Genomic DNA, 22,710 nt, shown 5'->3' with positions numbered 1-22,710 from the left:
CCAAAGGTCAGCTTGAGCTCCAGGTCCTCTGCTGCTTCCCTCCTGAGGACACTGAGGGAAGTGGACCCCTCCAGGCTGAGCTGCTAAGCCTCAAGTCTTGGTGGCATTGGCCTGCCTACTCTGAAACGTCTAAAATTGTTTAACAGTCAACAGATCTCTTGCTCTGTTGAAGTGACTTCAACCTAGACTGATAAAACACTTCACACCAGGTCTCTATACATAGAAAGAGCCTAATATTTGAAAAATTGGAGGACTGACCAACTGATTCTCTTCAATGGAAGTTCAGTAGGCAGCTCCATCAACAGCCCCCAGAGCCACCTCTGTTAAAGGCACAATTAAAACAGTGTGCTTAAAGGCAAATGCAGTCTCAAGACATTCCCTCCGGCACTCACATTCAATCAAAGATAGTTACCCGAGAGCTCCTTCTATATAGAAATTCTGGAGCCTCTGCTGCTGGGGTTCCCTGCTGCCTTTGCAAGACATTGCCTGGCGCCTTGTCTCTTACAGTTTAATGTCTACAGATGCACCAAAACTGGGTATCACAAGAGATACAGGATAGATTTTGGCCAGAGCAACTTAAATGGCCCAGAAACATTGGACTTGTATCTCAGTTTGTATCCCACAGTTTCTGCCTTCCCCTCCAGGGAGCTAAAGCTGATCTAGACCTTAGTTCACAGGATCGGTGAGTGAAGGAATTACGAAACGATGAACATGCCACCAACAGCTCTTTTTTCAGTAACCCTGGCTGCCCATTCAGACCATGCCTTTCACAACTTTCCTTTGGGGGTAGACATGGGGTTGGGTCTAAGAGAATCTGCCCCAGTGTGTCCTAGGTGGGCACTGAATTTGACCAAACTTGTTTGATTGTTTTGAAGGAGGTAAAAGCTGAGCCCACTCCCTCAGAGCTATACCTGGATTAAACAGTGAACGATCAATAAGATTCATAGATATGCACTCAGGAACCACAGAAGGCTGCTTTAGTAGGTGACTTTGGGAAGTGACACCAAGGCTGCCATTGCAGTATAGGAAGATTCCGGAATGAGTATTGGAAGCAAGTGGCCATCTCCTCCATGCAGGTTGAGGAGGAGACTGTTGCAACCTTTCTGCAAAAGGTAGCAGCCTCTTAATCTATTCGGGATAGAAGCCATTTTCCAAATTCCACCCACGGCAACATGATATTCTTTATGGCCCTAGTTTCTATGAAGCAAGAAGCAACTCAGATAAACTACATAAATGAACCAGAAGCAGGAAGAACTGGTGCTTAATACAGACCCACAGAGGCAGCCTAGTCCACATCAAAATGGGGATCCAATCTCTCCACTGAAGACAAAAGGTACCAGGTGGGCACAAGGAGGCTGCACTTTGATCTATGTTTGTCTGAGCCCTGTATCAGAAATTATCTCACATCGGAGACTCTTTATGCAAACTTTCCATCATCCTGAATACAGGATTTCTATTGAACGCTATAAAATAAATCTAATGCACATCAATAAATAAATAATTTGGTTTCTCTGGAAGGGGGCCTCCTTAGTAGGGCTTATATCGCTAATATAATCATAACCACTCCCTCTAAGGATAAAATTTATCCCTTCAGCAAAAGCACAATGAATTAAAAAACAGAGAGAGAGAGAGAGAGACTATATAATGATGTCTTCCAAAATGAAAGACTTGTTGGAAACTCACCTGGGTTATACAGCTCTCACTAACAAGCTAGAACATTGCTTTAATTCTGTACCGTTTATTGTCATGGGATCAAACCGACTGGTGGAGGGTTTCCACCATCTACTTGCAGAACAGAAAATTGTGTTGTGATGTTTAGATAAGACACGCGGGGGCAGCAGTGAGCTGATGAGGAGACATAGCAATGGTGACACTTGAACCACAAAATTTGACTCTAGACATTGAGATGCTGCCAAGCTCTATTTGAAATCATTTAAACCATACAGAAACACTTTTTTTTTAACCTTAAAATTAAATATTAGGGCTTCCCTGGTGGCGCAGTGGTTGAGAGTCCGCCTGCCGATGCAGGGGACACGGGTTCGTGCCCCGGTCCGGGAGGATCCCACATGCCGCGGAACGGCTAGGCCCGTGAGCCATGGCCGCTGAGCGTACGCGTCCGGAGCCTGTGTTCCGCAACGGGAGAGGCCGCAGCAATGAGAGGCCCGCGTACCGAAAACAAATAAAAATAAAAAATAAATATTAGAAGAATTTACTCTCCTGGCATACGTTTTCTGCTCCGCACGAGTGCTTAATATTTGTCCTTCCCAAATGTTTTTGCTTTTTCAATTGACAATGATCTTTTTCAATCCATTTGGGACTTTGATCATTTTAAAGCTGAGAAACTTCCTCCTGACCAGTCCAAGTTGAGGCGGGGGGGAGGGGTGGCGGAGTAAGATATCCCAACGTCGGGGGCACAGAAAGCAAGCCCTGGGTGGTGCGGAAGGTCACAAGGCCCGCCTGTGTGGAGAGCCCAGTGTGGCCTGGCGCTGACGACGCAGAGCAAGTCGGTGGCAAGGGCTTTTCTTTTTTTTTTTTTTTTTTTTTTTTTTTGGTGCGCGGGCCTCTCACTGTTGTGGCCTCTCCCGTTGCGGAGCACAGGCTCCGGACGCGCAGGCTCAGCGGCCATGGCTCACGGGCCCAGCCGCTCGGCGGCATGTGGGATCTTCCCGGACCGGGGTACGAACCCGTGTCGCCTGCATCGGCAGGCAGACTCTCAACCACTGTGCCACCAGGGAAGCCCAAGGGCTCCTTTTTAAGTAGGGGGACGCGGCGGCACTTCCTCTTCTTCTCCAAGGACAGGTTCATTTCATCCCCGTCTACCTAAAACCAGAAGAACAAGGATCAGTACCGGGTTCGCTTTCACTGCTGGAAGGAGATTTTGTAAACAAAGGTACCCCAGCCAATCCACCATCACACCCCAAAACGGGGTGGCAGTGAGACAGGCTTATAAGCAAAGCCGGAGATTGCAGGGGTGTTTACTGAGGGCAGGCTGGTCCTCCCGAAGGCAGCGTTGGGGAATGGTGGGGGGGGGCGGGGGGAGGAGAGTCTGGGCTCTTTCCCACGTGGCCCCAGAACAGCCTGGCCAGGAGCCGCCAGGACAGCCCCTCTCGCTGTGCCCGACAGGAGGCCTTTGGCAGGCTGTCAGGCCGGGTTTTATTTTTAGGCTCAGCCGGGGCTGCCCTCCTGCTCCGGGGCTTCCCCCTCACACAGCTGTTGCTTCTGCTTTCCAAAGCCCAAGCCTACAGGTGTTGTGCTTCCCCTTGCCTTTGGCCATCACAAGTTGGAAGAGTGATGGTAGCTTTAAAGGGGAGGGGGGGAAGAGGTTGCAGGGGGCTGAGATTCCTGCTCCCCAGCCCGGCCTTGCAGCAGTCAGCCCTCCATCCTCCCCTGAAGATCTCCCATCCAGGCATTTCTAAACCAAACCATGGGGACTTCCCTGGTGGTCCCGTGGTAAAGAATCCACCTTGCAATGCAGGGGATGCCAGTCCGATCCCTGGTCAGGGAACTAAGATCCCACATGCCTGCCGGGCAACTAAGATTGCGGGCCACGATTACTGAGCCCACATGCACTGGAGCCTGCTCACCACAACTGGAGAAGAGAAAACCCGCAAGCCACAACTAGAGAGAAGCCTGTACCACAATGAAAGATTCCCACGTACCGCAACTAAGACCCAACGCAGCCAAAAATAAATAAAATAATAATAATAAAATAAATAATAAATAAACCTTAAAAAGAAATAAACCAAACGATCTCAGGCCCAGGCAAGGCGGCCTCATTTTCTTGAGCATCCTGAGATGCCAGGCCCTTCTCACTACTCTGAGTAATGGGGCATTTCACCTGGTTCTCACCTGCTGAGAAGCCAACAGGAAGAGCAGAACCTGGACTCAAACTCCAGAGCCTGCTTCCCCTCTGCTCCCACACCACAAGCCTTCTCAGATGAAAAGGGTTCCTTGTATGTGTTCTATTTTCAATAGTTTCTTTCTTCCACTATTAGAAGCGGGGGGGAAAAAAAGCATGTTTATTGCAGTATTTCCATCCAGTATCTCTCTGGGCAAATCTAGACCTATTTTACGATTCTGCTTTTTAGAGCATGGTTGCAGCCCTAGAGACATGTGACTGCCTGTGTCCCTGTGTGTATTTTAAAATCTGCACGGAAGCAGAGGTTACCTGTGGGGAGTAGGACTGGGGGATGAGGCTGTTATGCGTTCTTATTTTCTACCCTTCTGTATTGTCTAATCTTTTCCCAAGAAGTGAATTATTTTGTTATGCTCAAAAAGAAAAGAATGAGGACAGCTCTCACTACAGTCAAGGCCGTTGCCTTGTTGGCCATGCCCTCAGGCAGGACTCCACCCAGTAGGGTTTTTTCTTCTGTTCTTAAAAATATGCTTAAATTCTTGCTCCTCCTGTTGAAGTCCCCTTTGTTAAGAGTGTTAAACGGCTCTGGTGTCCCTAGACACCCATTTCCTGAGAGCAGGCTGAGGGCTTCCTTCCTCCACCCAGCATTCCGCACACCCCTCCCACCCATACACTACTTTTCCCCTTTCTTTTTCAGAAACTCGATGCTATCAGGCCCAAGAATTGGCCAGGAAAGGTCTCAACACAGACAGGATCACTCAGAGAAACAGTAAGATAAGTCTGTGTGTTGTACAATACTTTGAAAAGCAAATTGTCAGGAGAGAGGAAGAGAGCCAGCTCTTCTTTAACTCTTTGTCCTTTGATTTGTATTTGCTCTTTAATCCATTCAGCCTCCAAACGCTTGCTGAACAGCTGCCCTGTGCCTGGCTCTAGACAGTTCCTGGGTTAGAAGGGAAGGAGCCACAGTCCCTGCAGGGAGGATCACACATTCTCCAGCAGAACAAAGGCAAGCGGTGAGTTTCGGTGAGACAAGCAGGCTGCTGGGGGCGGGGGGGGGGGGGGGGGGGGGGGGGGGGGGGGGGGGCCGCGGGCATAGAGCCCAGGGCCCAGCACCGCCCAGCCCTGGTCGTGAAACTTTCCAAGAACAGGAAATGCCTGAGCTGAGTGTTAAAGGACCAGCTGGAGAAGCAGAGAACAGGAGGAAGGATATTCCCCTGAAGGAAAAGTGAAATAATAACAAGGTCCCTCTGCTATTGAGCTTTTAGGTACACCATGGCGCTGCTCTGAACCTTTCACATGTATATCACTTATGTCTCACAACCCTGCAGGGCAAGTACTCCTGTGGCTCCATTTTAAAGCTGAGGTCCCTGAGACACAGAAGGGTGGAGGGAATTTTTAAAAGCCATGCACTGAAGGGCATTGGAGCCAGAATTTGAACTGAGGCTCCAGAGCCCTCGCCTCTAAACCTTGGTAACCTTGGGTAACTCAAGAAGTGAGGTGGAGGTCCCGCCCGCCCCTGCCTAAGTTCCACAACTCCCCACCACGGCCTAAACTCCGCCCCCACCCCCATAGCCAACGCTTTTTTTTTTCTTTTCCTTTTTCCTTTTTTCCTTTTTATTTATTTTTAACATCTTTATTGGGGTATAATTGCTTTACAATGGTGTGTTAGTTTCTGCTTTATAACAAAGTGAATCAGTTATACATATACATATCTTCCCATATCTCTTCCCTCTTGCGTCTCCCTCCCTCCCACCCTCCCTATCCCACCCCTCTAGGTGGTCACAAAACATCTAGCTGATCTCCCTGTGCTATGCGGCTGCTTCCCACTAGCTATCTATTTTACATTTGGTAGTGTAAATATGTCCATGCCACTCTCGCTTTGTCACAGCTTACCCTTCCCCCTCCCCATATCCTCAAGTCCATTCTCTAGTAGGTCTGTGTCTTTATTCCTGTCTTACCCCTAGGTTCTTCATGACATTTTTTTTCTTAAATTCCATGTATATGTGTTAGCATACGGTATTTGTCTTTCTCTTTCTGACTTACTTCACTCTGTATGACAGACTCTAGGTCTATCCACCTCATTACAAATAACTCAATTTCGTTTCTTTTTATGGCTGAGTAACATTCCATTGTATATATGTGCCACATCTTCTTTATCCATTCATCTGATGATGGACACTTAGGTTGCTTCCATGTCCTGGCTATTGTAAGTAGAGCTGCAATGAACATTTTGCTACATGACTCTTTTTGAATTATGGTTTTCTCAGGGTATATGCCCAGTAGTGGGATTGCTGGGTCATATGGTAGTTCTATTTGTAGTTTTTTAAAGAACCTCCATACTGTTCTCCATAGTGGCTGTACCAATTCACATTCCCACCAGCAGTGCAAGAGTGTTCCCTTTTCTCCACACCCTCTCCAGCATTTATTGTTTCTAGATTTTTTGATGATGGCCATTCTGACTGGTGTGAGATGATATCTCATTGTAGTTTTGATTTGCATTTCTCTAATGATTAATGATGTTGAGCATTCTTTTTTTTTGTTTGTTTTTTTTGGTTTTTTTTTTTTTTTTGCGGTACACAGGCCACTCACTGTTGTGGCCTCTCCCATTGCAGAGCACAGGCTCCGGACATGCAGGCTCAGCGACCATGGCTCACGGGCCCAGCTGCTCAGCGGCATGTGGGATCTTCCCGGACTGGGGCACGAACCTGTGTCCCCTGCATCAGCAGGCGGACTCTCAACCACTGCACCACCAGGGAAGCCCTGAGCATTCTTTCATGTGTTTGTTGGCAGTCTGTATATCTTCTTTGGAGAACTGTCTATTAAGGTCTTCTGCCCATTTTTGGATTGGGTTGTTTGTTTTTCTGTTATTGAGCTGCATGAGCTGCTTATAAATTTTGGAGATTAATCCTTTGTCAGTTGCTTCATTTGCAAATATTTTCTCCCATTCTGAGGGTTGTCTTTTGGTCTTGTTTATGGTTTCCTTTGCTGTGCAAAAGCTTTGAAGTTTCATTAGGTCCCATTTGTTTATTTTTGTTTTTATTTCCATTTCTCTAGGAGGTGGGTCAAAAAGGATCTTGCTGTGATTTATGTCATAGAGTGTTCTGCCTATGTTTTCCTCTAAGAGTTTGATAGTTTCTGGCCTTACATTTAGGTCTTTAATCCATTTTGAGCTTATTTTTGTGTATGGTGTTAGGGAGTGATCTAATCTCATACTTGTACATGTACCTGTCCAGTTTTCCCAGCACCACTTATTGAAGAGGCTGTCCTTTCTCCAGTGTACATTCCTGCCTCCTTTATCAAAGATAAGTTGACCATATATGTGTGGGTTTATCTCTGGGCTTTCTATCCTGTTCCATTGATCTATCTTTCTGGTTTTGTGCCAGTACCATACTGTCTTGATTACTGTAGCTTTGTAGTATAGTCTGAAGTCAGGGAGCCTGATTCCTCCAGCTCCATTTTTGTTCTCAAGGTTGCTTTGGCTATTCGGGGTCTTTCGTGTTTCCATACAAATTGTGAAATTTTTTGTTCTAGTTCTGTGAAAAATGCCAGTGGTAGTTTGATAGGGATTGCATTGAATCTGTAGATTGCTTTGGGTAGTAGAGTCATTTTCACAATGTTCATTCTTCCAATCCAAGAACATGGTATATCTCTCCATCTATTTGTATCATCTTTAATTTCTTTCGTCAGCATCTTATAATTTTCTGCATACAGGTCTTTTGTCTCCTTAGGTAGGTTTATTCCTAGATATTTTATTCTTTTTGTTGCAATGGTAAATGGAAGTGTTTTCTTGATTTGACTTTCAGATTTTTCATCATTAGTATATAGGAATGCCAGAGTTTTCTGTGCATTAATTTTGTATCCTGCTACTTTACCAAATTCATTAATTAGCTCTAGTAGTTTTCTGGTAGCATCTTTAGGATTCTCTATGTATAGTATCATGTCATCTGCAAACAGTGACAGCTTTACTTCTTCTTTTCCAATTTGGATTCCTTTTATTTCCTTTTCTTCTCTGATTGCTGTGGCTAAAACTTCCAAAACTATGTTGAATAAGAGTGGTGAGAGTGGGCAACCTTGTCTTGTTCCAGATCTTAGTGGAAATGCTTTCAGTTTTTCACCATTGAGGACTATGTTGGCTGTGGATTTGTCATATATGGCCTTTATTATGTTGAGGAAAGTTCCCTCTATGCCTACTTTCTGCAGGGTTTTTATCATAAATGGGTGTTGAATCTTGTTGAAAGTTTTCTCTGCATCTATTGAGATGATCACATGGTTTTTCTCCTTCAATTTGTTAATATGGTGTATCACGTTGACTGATTTGCGTATATTGAAGAATCCTTGCATTCCTGGAATAAACCCCACTTGATCATGGTATATGATCCTTTTAATGTGCTGTTGGATTCTGTTTGCTAGTATTTTGTTGAGGATTTTTGCATCTATGTTCATCAGTGATATTGACCTGTAGTTTTCTTTCTTTGTGACATCCGTGTCTGGTGTTTGTATCAAGGTGATGGTGGCCTGGTAGAATGAGTTTAGGAGTGTTCTTCCCTCTGCTATAATTTGGAAGAGTTTGAGAAGGATAGGTGTTAGCTCTTCTCTAAATGTTTGATAGAATTCGCCTGTGAAGCCATCTGGTCCTGGGCTTTTGTTTGTTGGAAGATTTTTAATCACAGTTTCAATTTCAGTGCTTGTGATTGGTTTGTTCATATTTTCTATTTCTTCCTGATTCAGTCTTGGCAGGCTGTGCATTTCTAAGAATTTGTCCATTTCTTCCAGGTTGTCCATTTTATTATCATAGAGTTGCTTGTAGTACTCTCTCATGATCTTTTGTATTTCTGCAGTGTTAGTTGTTACTTCTCCTTTTTCATTTGTAATTCTATTGATTTGAGTCCTCTCCCTTTTTTTCTTGATGAGTCTGGCTAATGGTTTATCAATTTTGTTTATCTTCTCAAAGAACCAGCTTTTAGTTTTATTGATCTTTGCTCTCGTTTCCTTCATTTCTTTTTCATTTATTTCTGATCTGATTTTTATGATTTCTTTCCTTCTGCTAACTTTGGGGTTTTTTTGTTCTTCTTTCTCTAATTGCTTTAGGTGCAAGGTTAGGTTGTTTATTTGAGATGTTTCCTGTTTCTTAAGGTAGGATTGTATTGCTATAAACTTCCCTCTTAGAACTGCTTTTGCTGCATCCCATAGGTTTTTGGTTGTCATGTCTCCATTGTCATTTGTTTCTAGGTATTTTTTTATTTCCTCTTTGATTTCCTCAGTGATCACTTCGTTATTAAGTAGTGTATTTTCTATCCTCCATGTGTTTGTATTTTTTACAGATCCTTTCCTGTAATTGATATCTACTCTCATAGCGTTGTGGTCTGAAAAGATACTTAATACAATTCAATTTTCGTAAATTTACCAAGGCTTGATTTGTGACCCACGATATGATCTATCCTGGAGAATGTTCCATGAGCACTTGAGAAAAATGTGTATTCTGTTGTTTTTGGATGGAATGTCCTATAAATATCAATTAAGTCCATCTTGTTTAATGTATCATTTAAAGCTTGTGTTTCAGGGCTTCCCTGGTGGCACAGTGGTTGAGAGTCTGCCTGCTGATGCGGGGGACACGGGTTCGTGCCCCAGTCTGGGAAGATCCCACATGCCGCGGAACGGCTGGGCCCGTGAGCCATGGCCGCTGAACCTGCGCTCCGCAACTGGAGAGGCCACAGCAGTAAGAGGCCCGTGTATCGCAAAAAAGAAAAAAAAAAAGCTTGTGTTTCCTTATTTATTTTCATTTTGGATGATCTGTCCGTTGGTGAAAGTGGGGTGTTGAATTCCCCTACTATGAATGTGTTACTGTCGATTTCCCCTTTTATGGCTGTTAGTATTTGCCTTATGTATTGAGGTGCTCCTATGTTGGGTGCATAAATATTTACAATTGTTATATCTTCTTCTTGGATCAATCCCTTGATCATTATGTATGTCCTTTTTTGTTTCTTCTAATAGTCTTTATTTTAAAGCCTATTTTGTCTGATATGAGAATTGCTACTCTGGCTTTCTTTTGGTTTCCATTTGCATGGCATATCTTTTTCCATCCCCTTACTTTCAGTCTGTATGTGTCTCTATGTCTGAAGTGGGTCTCTTGTAGACAGCATATATATGGGTATTGTTTTTGTGTCCATTCAGCCAATCTGTGTCTTTTGGTGGGAGCATTTAGTCCATTTACATTTAAGGTAATTATCGATATGTATGTTCCTATTCCCATTTTCTTAATTGTTTTGGGTTCAATATTGTAGGTCTTTTCCTTCTCTTGTGTTTCTTGCCTAGAGAAGTTCCTTTAGCATTTGTTGTAAAGCTTATTTGGTGGTGCTGAGCTCTCTCAGCTTTTCCTTGTCTGTAAAGGTTTTAATTTCTCCATCAAATCTGAATGAGATCCTTGCTGGGTAGAGTAATCTTGTTTGCAGGTTTTTCTCCTTCATCACTTTAAATATGTCCTGCCACTCCCTTCTGGCTTGCAGAGTTTCTGCTGAAAGATCAGCTGTTAACCTTATGGGGATTCCCTTGTGTGTTATTTGTTGTTTTTCCCTTGCTGCTTTTAATATGTTTTCTTTGTATTTAATTTTTGACAGTTTGATTAATATGTGTCTTGGCGTATTTCTTCTTGGATTTATCCTGTATGGGACTCTCTGTGCTTCCTGGACTTGATTAACTATTTCCTTTCCCATATTAGGGAAGTTTTCAACTATAATCTCTTCAAATATTTTCTCAGTCCCTTTCTTTTTCTCTTCTTCTTCTGGAACCCCTATCGAATGTTGGTGCATTTAATGTTGTCCCAGAGGTCTCTGAGACTGTCCTCAGTTCTTTTCATTCTTTTTTCTTTATTCTGCTCTGCGGTAGTTATTTCCACTATTTTATCTTCCAGGTCACTTATCCGTTCTTCTGCCTCAATTATTCTGCTATTGATCCCATCTAGAGTATTTTTAATTTCATTTATTGTGTTGTTCATCGTTGCTTGTTTCATCTTTAGTTCTTCTAGGTCCTTCTTAAATGTTTCTTGCATTTTGTCTATTCTATTTCCAAGATTTTGGATCATCTTTACTATCATTATTCTGAATTCTTTTTCAGGTAGACTGCCTATTTCCTCTTCATTTGTTAGGTCCGGTGGGTTTTTATCTTGCTCCTTCATCTGCTCTGTGTTTTTCTGTCTTCTCATTTTGCTTATCTTACTGTGTCTGGGGTCTCCTTTTTGCAGGCTGCACGTTCATAGTTCCCATTGTTTTTGGTGTCTGTCCCCAGTGGCTAAAGTTGGTTCAGTGGGTTGTGTAGGCTTCCTGGTGGAGGGTACTAGTGCCTGTGTTCTGGTGGATGAGGCTGGATCTTCTCTTTCTGGTGGGCAGGTCCACGTCTGGTGGTGTGTTTTGGGGTGCCTGTGGACTTATTATGATTTTAGGCAGCCTCTCTGTTAATGGGTGGGGTTGTGTTCCTGTCTTGCTAGTTGTTTGGCATATGGTGTCCAGCACTGTAGCTTGCTGGTCGTTGAGTGAAGCTGGGTGCTGGTGTTGAGATGGAGATCTCTGGGAGATTTTCGCTGTTTGATATTATGTGGAGCTGGGAGGTCTCTTGTGGACCAGTGTCCTGAAATTGTCTCTCCCACTTCAGAGGTACAGCACTCACTCCTGGCTGCAGCACCTTTCATCCACACGGCTCAGAATAAAAGGGAGAAAAAATAGTAAGTAAGAAAGAAAGAAAGAAAGGAGGGACAGAGGGAGGGAAGGAAGGAAAGAAAGAAAGAAAGAAAGAAGAAGTAAAGTAAAATAAAGTAAGATAAAATAAAATAAAGTTATTAAAATAAAAAATATTAAGAAAAATCAAAAAATTTTTTGAAGAAAAAAAAAAAATAAAAAGGACGGATAGAACCCTAGGACAAATGGTGGAAGCAAACCTATACAGACAAAATCTCACACAGAAGCATACACATACACATTCACAAAAAGAAGAAAAGGGGAAAAATTCATAAATCTTGCTCTCAAAGTCCACCTCCTCAATTTGGGATGATTCATTGTCTATTCATGTATTCCACAGATGCAGGGTACATCAAGTTGCTTGTGGAGCTTTAATCCGCTGCTTCTGAGGCTGCTGGGAGAGATTTCCCTTTCTCTTCTTTGTTCTCACAGCTCCCAGGGCTCAGGTTTGGATTTGGCCCCGCCTCTGCGTGTAGGTCGCTGGAGGGCGTCTGTTCTTCGCTCAGACAGGACGGGGTTAAAGGAGCAGCTCCTTCGGGGACTCTGGCTCACTCAGGCCAGGGGGAGGGAGGGGCACGGAATGCGGGGCGAGCCTGCAGCGGCAGAGGCCAGCGTGACGTTGCACCAGCCTGAGGCGCGCCGTGCATTCTCCCGGGGAAGTTGTCCCTGGATCCCAGGACCCTGGCAGTGGCGGGCTGCACAGGCTCCCCGGAAGGGGGGTGTGGATAGTCACCTGTGTTCGCACACAGGCTTCTTGGTGGTGGCAGCAGCAGCCTTAGCATCTCATGCCCGTCTCTGGGATCCGCGCTGTTAGCCGTAGCGCCCGGCTGTGGAGCGCCTTTAAGCAGCGCTCTTAATCCCCTCTCCTGACGCACCAGGAAACAAAGAGGGAAGAAAAGGTCTCTTGCCTCTTTGGCAGGCCCAGACTTTTCCCCGGACTCCCTCCCGGCTAGCCGTGGTGCAGTAACCCCCTGCAGGCTGTGTTCACGCTGCCAACCCCAGTCCTCTCCCTGCGCTCTGACCGAAGCCCGAGCCGCAGCTCCCAGCCCCGCCTGCCCCGGCGGGCGAGCAGACAAGCCTCTCGGACTGGTGAGTGCCGGTCGGCCCTGATCCTCTCTGCGGGAATCTCTCTGCTTTGCCCTCCGCACCCCTGTTGCTGCACTCTCCTCCGCGGCTCCCAAGCTTCCCCCTACGCCACCCGCAGTCTCCGCCCACGAAGGGGGCTTCCTTTCCTCCTTCACAGCTCCCTCCCACTGGTGCAGGTCCTGTCCCTATCCTTTTGTCTCTCTTTATTCTTTTTTCTTTTTCCCTACCCAGGTACGTGTGGACTTCCTTGCTTTTTGGGATGTCTGAGGTCTTCTGCCAGTGTTCAGTAGGTGTTCTGTAGGAGTTGTTCCACGTGTAGATGTATTTCTGGTGTATCTGTGGGGAGGAAGGTGATCTCTTCGTCTAACTCTTCCTCCATCTTCCCTACGATCTCCTCTCCATACTATTTTCCATAGTGGTTGCACCAGTTTACATTCCACCAACAGTGCAGGAGGGTTCCCTTTTGTCTACACCCTCTCCAGCATTTATTGTTTGTAGATTTTTTGATGATGGCCATTCTGACCTGTGTGAGGTGATGCCTCATTGTAGTTTTGATTTGCATTTCTCTAATAATTAGTGATGTTGAGTATCTTTTCATGTGCCTCTTAGCCATCTGTATGTCTTCTTTGGAAAAATGTCTATTTAGGTCTTCTGCCCATTTTTTGATTGGGTTTTTTGTGTTTTCAATATTGAGTTATATGAGCTGTTTGTATATTTTGGATATTAACCCCTTGTCAGTCACATCATTTGTAAGTATTTCTCATAAGTTGTCTTTTCATTTTGTTTCTGGTTTCCTCTGCTGTGCAAAAGTAATTGTGAATAGGTCCCATTTGTCTATTTTTGCTTTTATTTCTTCTGATCAAAGAAAAGTAAGAGAGACTGATCTAAGAAAATATTGCTGTGATTATGTCAGGGAATGTTTTGCCCATGTTCTCTTCTAGGAGTTTTATGATGTCATGTCTTATATTTAGGTCTTTAAACCATTTTGAGTTTATTTTTGTATATGGTGTGAGGGAGTGTTCTAATTCCATTGAGTTACATGTAGTTGTCTCGCTTCCCCAAAACCACTTACTGAAAAAACTATCTTTTCTCCATTGTATATTCTTGCCTCCTTTGCCATAGATTAATTGATGGTAGGTACGTGTGTTTATTTCTGGGTTCTCTATTCTTTTTTTTTTTTTTTTTTTTATGGTACATGGACCTCTCACTGTTGTGGCCTCTCCCGTTGTGGAGCACAGGCTCCGGACATGCAGGCTCAGCGGCCCTGGCTCACGGGCCCAGCCGCTCCACGGCATGTGGGATCCTCCCGGACCGGGGCACGAACCCGTGTTCCCTGCATCAGCAGGCGGACTCTCAACCACTGCGCCACCAGGGAAGCCCTGGGTTCTCTATTCTGTCCCACTAATCTATATGTCTCTTTTTGTGCCAATACCACACTGTTTTGATTACTGTAACTTTGTACTATAGTCTGAAGTCTGGAAGGGTTATGCCTCCAGCTTTGTTTTTTTCCTCACTTTGCCTTTTGGTTATGCATTAAAAAGCATTACTCTGAGGAGCAATCCAAAGTCCTTACCATATTGCCAAGAGGTTTAATGATGAAAAAGTTTTAAGAACACCTGACTTAAAGCTAAAATAAATAATGCTTGTTAATGATCAGAGAGGAGGAGTGAGGGGGAAGGAGGAAAACAAGGAGACTCCAAGAATACCTGGCTTGGGCTTCCCTGGTGGCACAGTGGTTGAGAGTCCACCTGCCGATGCAGGGGACACGAGTTTGTGCCCCGGTCCAGGAAGGTCCCATGTGCCATGGAGCAGCTGGGCCCGTGAGCTATGGTCGCTGAGCCTGTGCGTCCGGAGCCTGTGCTCTGCAACGGGAGAGGCCACAATAGTGAGAGACCTGCGTATGGCAAAAAAAGAATACCTGGCTGAGTGACTGGGTGATTGACGGTGACACCTCCCACCACAAAGAACAAGGAGGGAGGAGACGTTTGGAGAGGATGATGATGAAAGTTTTCATTTGTGAAGATGCTGGGTATGAGAAGCCCATAGTACAAGCAGTTGGAGCTGTCAGGTGGAGAGTGGGAAATATGGCTACAGAGTTCAGGAGTAACCATGGGAACAGACTCATTTCAGAATCAATGGCATAGACTCATTACAAAATAAGCAAGCATATCCCTCTCAACTACTATGATTGAATAGCCAAAAGAAGAGAAAGAACTCAACATGAAAAAAAAAAAGAATAAACAAGCATATCCAGGCAGATTATGTGTAAGGTGGTGTCTAAGGGAACTGAGGAGGGAGAGGGGATGGCAAAAGAGAGCAAGGTCAAGTGGTCAGAATGGAGGGAGGAGAACTGACTTGAGGAGCCAGGGCAGAAAGGATGCAGGAGAGAGTGGTGTCAACATTGTCAGACGCAGCAAGAGGCCAAATCGGACTCAGACTATTCAGAAACCACAGAATCAGGCAGTGGTGACTCTATGGGACAGTACCCCAAAGCTGCGAGGAGCCAGATCTCAGAGAATTGAGGAATGAGGATGTAGGAGCCATATATATGGGCTTCTCTTTCAAGACATTTAGTTGGAGGGGGGGAATAGTGGGGAGGAGTTGGGAAGCCTCTGAGAAAGAGGTAGGCAGGGAGTGGTGTGGCCAGAATCAAGGGATGACATTTTTGAGCATGTCTCTGGTCTGACAGGGAAGACCCAGTGGAGAGGAAGAGCTTGGCCATCCAAGGGTGGGGAGGTCAGTGGAGAGACAGAATCCGGAGGTGGGGGTGGGGGAGGAGACCAGGGGCCACGAGGGCACAGGTGGATGGAAGGAGAAGGGCCATCTGTTCCTCTTCCATGAGAGGAGATATTGACTATAACAGAACGTACAGCTGAGTCTGGATGAGATGAGAAGAAACAAAGGCATTCCCTCATTCCTCTTTCCTCCAGACAGAAGTGGATCCACGGCTTGTGGACCTGAAATGTGTGCAGTTTGTGGGGAGGGCCTGTTTACGAAGAAGAACACAAAATTCACCAAATCAAAAGTAGGGACAAAGTAAACATTTATTTAGAATGAGAAAAGAAATCACACAAATTATACATTTTTAAAAAACAGACAAATACCACAAACCCTATAAAATTCAGAAAACAATATGGTTTATAGTTATCAACTGGCACACTTCTGCAATACTTTTTTCCCCTATATATTTGGCTATAAACTGTGATCATCTCTATGACAATACTTGTGTAATATTTCCTAAAGAGAGAGTAGAAGGATAATTCAATATTTCTTCTAATGTGGTTGGTTGAATTTGTTTTTTTAATATTGACTGGTGGGATACGTAAAGCTTGCATCTTCACACACAGACTTACCTGCTGTTTGTAGTACTGCTATAGGATTCTGCTCTGCAAATTCAGGAATTATAATTTTATCTAACCGAATTCCCATTAAAAAAGAAAAAAAAAACACCTGCGTAATGTATGTTTTAGCTGACTCAGGCTACTATAACAAAATACCATAGACCTAGTGGCTTAAAGAATAGACGTTTATTTCTCACAGTTCTGGAGGCTGGGAATTCTGAGATCAGGTACTAGCATAGTTGAGTTCTGGTGAGAGGCCTCTCCCTGGTTTGCAGATGACTGCCTACTTGCTGTGTCCTCACATGGCTGAGAGAAAGAAAGCAAGCTCCCTGGTATCTTCTTATAAGGTCACTAATTCCATCATGAGGACACCATCCTCATGACCTCATCTAGATCTAATGACCTCCCAGAGGCCCCATCTCCAAATACGATCACATTGTGGGTTAGGGCTTCAGCATATGAATTGAGGGGGGACAAGTATTCAGTTCATAACCGTGCATTACTAATTAATTAATGCCACATTATCTAGTATGTTCCTGACAGGGAAATACTTCTGTTTTGACTATGTCCTGAGAACCAAATCCTCTACTTATTTTATATATAAGAGGATTACAAGAACTTTCCACAGACTAACTTCTGGCTTTGTACATTTCAAACCCTGTTTCCCCCTCTATCCCCACACCCCTGCTGCCAGCCTCTAATGGGACACATTCCTATCACCATGTCCTGCTTGCACAGATGGCACAGCAGGTGGTAGGAATCCTGGGAGCTTCTTCTACACCAGGGTGAACAGCAATAACAGATCAATATGGAAGCGACCAAACCACATAGATGTTCCCCACTAAACCCAAACTAATGTCTTCAACTTCCTCTCCACTGGATCCCCAAATTCCGACAGCTGCTTCCAGGCTACCTGACACAAGGGGAACATATGGAAACAGACAGCATCTTCACCAATTGCTATTAAAATACCTTACTTTTGCAAACTTGACAAAAGCACCACATGAACACATTGCTAGGGCCTCTCTCAGGGCTCAGGAAGTGACGGGCTTTCCCTTCATGGTGAACCTATTTCTGCCTCTAGTGCACCGGCTGTGAATGTGAGGGTAGGGGCAGTGGTGAGACAACTATATAAAATAAAATCATTGACAATTATGTAGTGCTTACCAGGGGAAATGCCATGTGTGTATTAAGTCCTTTAATCCTCATAACAAACCTGTGATGTTCGCACTATGAAATTCTTCATTTTATGGGCTGGGAAACTGAGTCACAGAGAGGTTAGGTAACTTGCCCAGGGTCACACATGTAGTGAGTGCCAGACCTCGGCTTTGATTCCAGGCAGTCTGGCTCATGCTTGCACCTCGTGCACAGAGCAGCCTCTCCGCAGTGCACCTCCCAGCATGCACAACCACTCCAGGACTCTGCAGTCCCACCTGTCACTTTCTGACATAGTATAATTTTACTGATTTGCTTGTTTTCTGTCCCTTGCTACTAAAATATAGACTCTATGAGGACAGAGTTGTTTATTTTGTTCACTGCTGCATCCCCAGCACGTAAAACACTGTTTGGCACACAGTAGCTCTGTAGTAAATATTTTGTGATCATCTGAAACTCTTTGATACTCCTCTAAACTCTTTAATCACTCCAAGAGGTGATTTGTAAAACGCAAAAGAAAACAGAAATAAGAGGAAACACAAACAAATGGGGAAATTTTGGCTCACATGAAATCCATGGGGAGAAAATGAACTTTATATATTTTGAATAAGAAGTTGACGCCGTTCTAAGTATCTGTAATTCATGTTATCCAGTCCTACATGTCTCAGATCAGGTAGATTATATAGAGAACCACCTAGGAATGATCAAAGAACTCCAGATGGTCTTGTGCACTCAGTTGAGGCTTGAAATCAAAATTTGTGTTAGCACCTGACTGCATATTTATGCATTATGTGATCTTCTCTTGTAATGCTCAGGGGCCAAAGAAAACATACAGATGGGTGGATGCAAGACTGAGGATTTGTTGATTGGCTGTGCCAGCACGCCAGAGGAGTGGGGGGGGGGGGGTTGTGTCTGATGAGGAGAGTACCCTAAAGTGTCCTTAAATCCAAGAGGGCTGGGGGCTGTTATACAGGCAGATTGAAGGCCGATGCCTTGGTAAGACTGAAGATGGGTGGGATGAAGGTGGAGGGGAAGGAAGGGTATAGGGTTGAGGTCAGAGTGGATTTTCAAAGTTCAAGATTTCAGAGGTGAAGCAGTTCTAGGTGATGACAAGGTCTTGTAACAAGATAGGAGATATTGATGGCAACTGAGTAGAGCTCTCAGATGAGTCATGGGACATGAGAAAATTTGATATTATGTGGGTTAGGCACTGACGCCTACATTTATCATCTTGGGTGATGATTTGGAAACTGCAAAGCCAGCTTTAAATATCACATGATGTTTAAGTATCACCTTCTCCAATAGTCACCTTTTGCTTGAAAATACTTTACTTATAATAACTCTAAAATTATAATCCTCCCCAAATTAACAAACCAGGATTTTAGTATCATTTCAATTCAGCAGGTTCATAATGTTGGGGGCTGTGAGTTTTGCTTGCTGAAGGTTTGATTCTTTCTTTTCTTAATATTTATTTATTTATCTATTTATTTATTTATTTGGCTGCGCTGGGTCTTAGTTGCGGCACGCAGAATCTCCTTTGCAGCATGAGGGCTCTTTAGCTGCAGCGTGCGGGATCTAGTTCCTTGACCTGGGATGGAACCCGGGCCCCCTGCATTGGGAGGGCGGAGTCTTAACCACTGCGCCATCTGGGAAGTCCCTGAAGGTTTGATTCTGTTCAAAGAATAATTTGCAGATAAACACACACCAAAGGAGTGCCACTCTATAGCTCCAGATTAAAGTCCATTTTGAGATGATACTGAAGAATCCATATTTTATTTGGTGCTACACACATCATAAAAGATCTTGAGTCCCCAGAAATCCACATTCTAAGGCTACAAGACACTCGGTAAACACATAAATATCATGTTAAACAATGGTAGGATGGATAAAAGTACTTAGTTCTCCCAGACACCCAATCCATGAAGTGCTCCAATTACAAATATAACAGGCTGACCTTCAGAGAAACAAAATCTTTACTAAGCATTCTCTAATAGCTTTTAAAATAGATAATAGAAGCTTGAAATTGGACGTAATGTCCAGTGAAGAGTAAGATTTCAGCTTCTTTCACTGTCAGGTGCAGCTGGGGATAGGCAAAGAAACGTTCTGTTTTGTTTTGTTTTTCAAAGTTTTTTATCCAGTACTAAGCCTGAAACATTAAAGAAAGATATCAGAAATCCCAGATCAACCGTAGCCAGCAAGTAAATTGATTATATTCTTTTTTAAGGATATTCATAATAAAAGAATCAATCCACATGTTTAATTGAATTCACCTAAAATGGTAAGAAATCTTACTTAAGTTGTACAAAGTAGAGATTGTGTAAAAGGCATTCAACCTTGCAAACTTTCTAACCAGGGAGTAACTAAACAATTTCTCCTTTCCCCGCTTGGGAAGGTTGAGTGCCAGGTACCTGGATAGTGTGGGAAAGTTCTCACTGAAGGAATCCATGCTCTAGATTTTACATGTGAAGTCATTTTTAGACATTTTGTAGAGCTAGGGAAACAGTTTTGCCCTTTCCATTTTTCCCCTACCAAGTTTTCCATATCTTCAAGACAGATGGAGCACAAGTAACAAAACCAACCCGATGCAGAGGATGCAATCTGGGATATTAAAAATAAAATCTTTTCCAAATCTTCACAAGCTCCTTTAAAAACATTTCCAACCAAGTGTTAAAGCAGCTAACAGAGGTGTCTAAAAATGAAAAAAAGAAGAGGTGCTCCAAAGGGTTCTTTTTTCAAAACCAGTCAACATTAATATTTACTTCTCAGAAAGAGCTCTTTACACAATCAGCAGATATGACCAAATTTAGTCATATGTGAATTGAAAATGATTATATCCCAGAGGGCTCTCCATTGACAATCTTTAAATATAAAAATGTTGAATCAAATCCAGAAATAAGACAAATAGTCAAATGCAATTAATACACAAGATAATGTTAATATTATATTTTACTTTATTTATTTTTGGCTGTGTTGGGTCTTCGTTGCTATGCGTGGGCTTTCACTATTTGCTGCGAGCAGGGGCTACTCTTCGTTGTGGTGTGTGGGCTTCTCATTGCAATGGCTTCTCTTGTTGTGGAGCACAGGCTCTAGGTATGTGGGCTTTAGTAGTTGTGGCACGCAGGCTCAGTAGTTGTGGCTCATGGGCTCAGTAGTTGTGGCTCACAGGCTCTAGAGCACAGGCTCAGTAGTTGTGGCACATGAGCTTAGTTGCTCTGCGGCATCTGGGGTCTTCCTGGACTCGGGATCGAACCCGTGTCCCCTGCGTTGGCAGGCGAATTCTTAACCACTGAGCCACCAGGGAAGTCCCAGTATTATATTTTAACAGACTCCAAATAAACATTCAGCACCATTGCATTATTCAAAGAAATCAGTAAAGAAAATATGGTTAGGTAGATTTTGACATTGTATTCTTACCCTTACTAACTCTAAGCCCTTTATTATAGAAACATTGTAACTTATATTTTACATTTTTGTAATATTTAAATTTTATATTTTCATAATATTTAAAAATAGGAGCCTATCAATCGTGACTCCTGGATTTTTAATTTTCTATGTAAAACTAATTTATTCTGAGCCATATATAATTTCAGATTTTCTAGCAAGAGATTATCCACACAAAATTGTGTTCAAATGTTACTATCCCGTTGCCATTGTCCAAAGAATGCATCAATATTCAATTAAATGTAAATAAAATTAATCTTTCTTCTTTTTTCCACTGGGACATATAAGTAAATTGTTTGAAATGTACTACTGATGGAAATTAAATGTAAATTACTTCTTAATTTATGGAGCCTCAATGCACTGGGAACTGATCTAGGTGCTAGGGATACAGCCATGAATGAGGCAAACAAGGCCAATTCAGGCTAATAGGGGAGACTGGCAACAGCCCTATAAACAAGCAAAGGCACAAACAAGACCATTTTGGATAGTGATGAGTTTTGTGAAGGAGAGGGAATCTGCCAGTGTCATGGAGGGTGGCTGAGAGAGCATGAGGGCCAGGGAACAGGGCAGTTGGGAAATCAGAGAAGGCGATGTTTCGATCAAGACCAGAGCAGCCGAAGGAGCCAGCTGTGCAAAGAACGGGGGGAAAGCATTGCAGGCAAAGTGAACAGCTAATGCAGGGAGGAGCTTGGTGTGTTTGTATATCAGAAATGCGACCAGTGGGGGTGGACTGGGGTGCCGGGGGTGGTGGTGAGAGATGAGGTCCAGGTGTTAGGCAGGGCCAGATTATGGAGTCAAGATTTGGGGGTTATTCTGAGAGTGAAAAGAAGCCACAGTAATTGATTGCATTTTCAAAAAAATCACTGTCTCCTGTGAGGCAAATGGAAGGGCAAGGACCAGAAGAGAGGCAGGGAGACCAGGTTAGACCTGCCAGGAGTCTGGGGGAGGCACAACTAGAGGCCCTTAGCAGGGTGCTGGCAGTGGCCACAGTGGGGAAGGTGAGAAGTGCTCAAATTTGCAATATATTTTAGAGATACAACCTAAGGGACTTTCTGGTAGTGAATTGCAACTCCTCAAACTAAGTTCTCTCTCTTGAGCTACATTTCCAAAGCTTTTCTGATACAATTTTAGATCCCAGCCCCTTGTGCTCACCTCCCTACTCCTCTGCACATCTGTTCGCCCCTTTCAGACCTCAGAAAAATGCCCCCTCAAACCTCTTAAATCACAGTTGGTCCCAATGGCTTATCCAGCCACCCATTCCAGAATGGCTCTCCAGACAGCCTTTCCCAGGTCCTGTCACCTTACAATCCATACCTTCCAAAGGACTCCTAGAGAAATCCCCAAACAGTCATTTCACATTTTTACGTGACTCGCCGCATACACAAGACTTCTGCACTCTCTGGGGATCTGTCCTAGAATGTTACAGCAGCCCCAATCACATTCAGAGGGTGGTTTTGCAGGCAAGCTCCATACTAGGGTCTTTGCATGCCTCAGTTACCTTGCAGGGGACAGAGCTACCAGTAGCGCCTTCTTACAGTTGAGGAAACCAGGATGTAGATGTGTTTTGCAAGTTGCAAAACAACACTCAGCTAGGATTTAAGTCAGGTGAGGCTCAGCTAGGCTCTTTACCTCGTGCTTCTCTAAGAACTGCTTCCCCCAAAACAACACCCCTCCCCACCCACTCTTGGTGAAGCATCATGGTTAGAACACTTTTAGGAGTGTTAGGAGCCAGATTGCCTGGACTAAAACCCGAGTGTCATTACTTTTTAGTTGCGTGATCTTGGATAAGACACTTGACTTCTCTGTGCCTGTTTCCTCCTGTGTAAAGGAGCGATAACGATAATACCTACCTCATAAGGTGAGGATTAAGTGAGTTACTATATATAAAGTGCTTAGAATGACATCTGGTTTAGAACAAGTGCTACATAAATATGAATTATCATTGTCATCATTCTCCTGTCCCCCACTGACACGTCACCTTCACTTCATATTTGTGCCACAAAACTTCAGCTACGTGATTATCAAGCTGTTCCCAAAAGACTCCTAGGTAGGTGTCTAGGTAAGGGAGTTGTTAGGGGAGTGCATAGTGAGGTCATTATAAAAA

General features: G+C 43.9%; 1 long non-coding RNA gene across 1 annotated transcript in view; it reads left to right on the top strand.

Moving 5' to 3' along the window:
• Positions 1-22,710, top strand: part of LOC116749447 — a 41,026-nt gene that overhangs the window by 7,033 nt on the left and 11,283 nt on the right. The window contains exons 2-3 of the long non-coding RNA XR_004348615.1: positions 4,554-4,625; positions 4,747-4,869. This is a non-coding gene — a long non-coding RNA (uncharacterized LOC116749447). The remainder of the gene's footprint in view (positions 1-4,553; positions 4,626-4,746; positions 4,870-22,710) is intronic.

The sequence above is a fragment of the Phocoena sinus genome, chromosome 2 (assembly GCF_008692025.1).
Source record: "Phocoena sinus isolate mPhoSin1 chromosome 2, mPhoSin1.pri, whole genome shotgun sequence".
In the NCBI taxonomy this organism is placed as follows: Eukaryota; Metazoa; Chordata; class Mammalia; order Artiodactyla; family Phocoenidae; genus Phocoena; species Phocoena sinus.
This window is presented reverse-complemented; position numbering and strand designations above follow the sequence as displayed.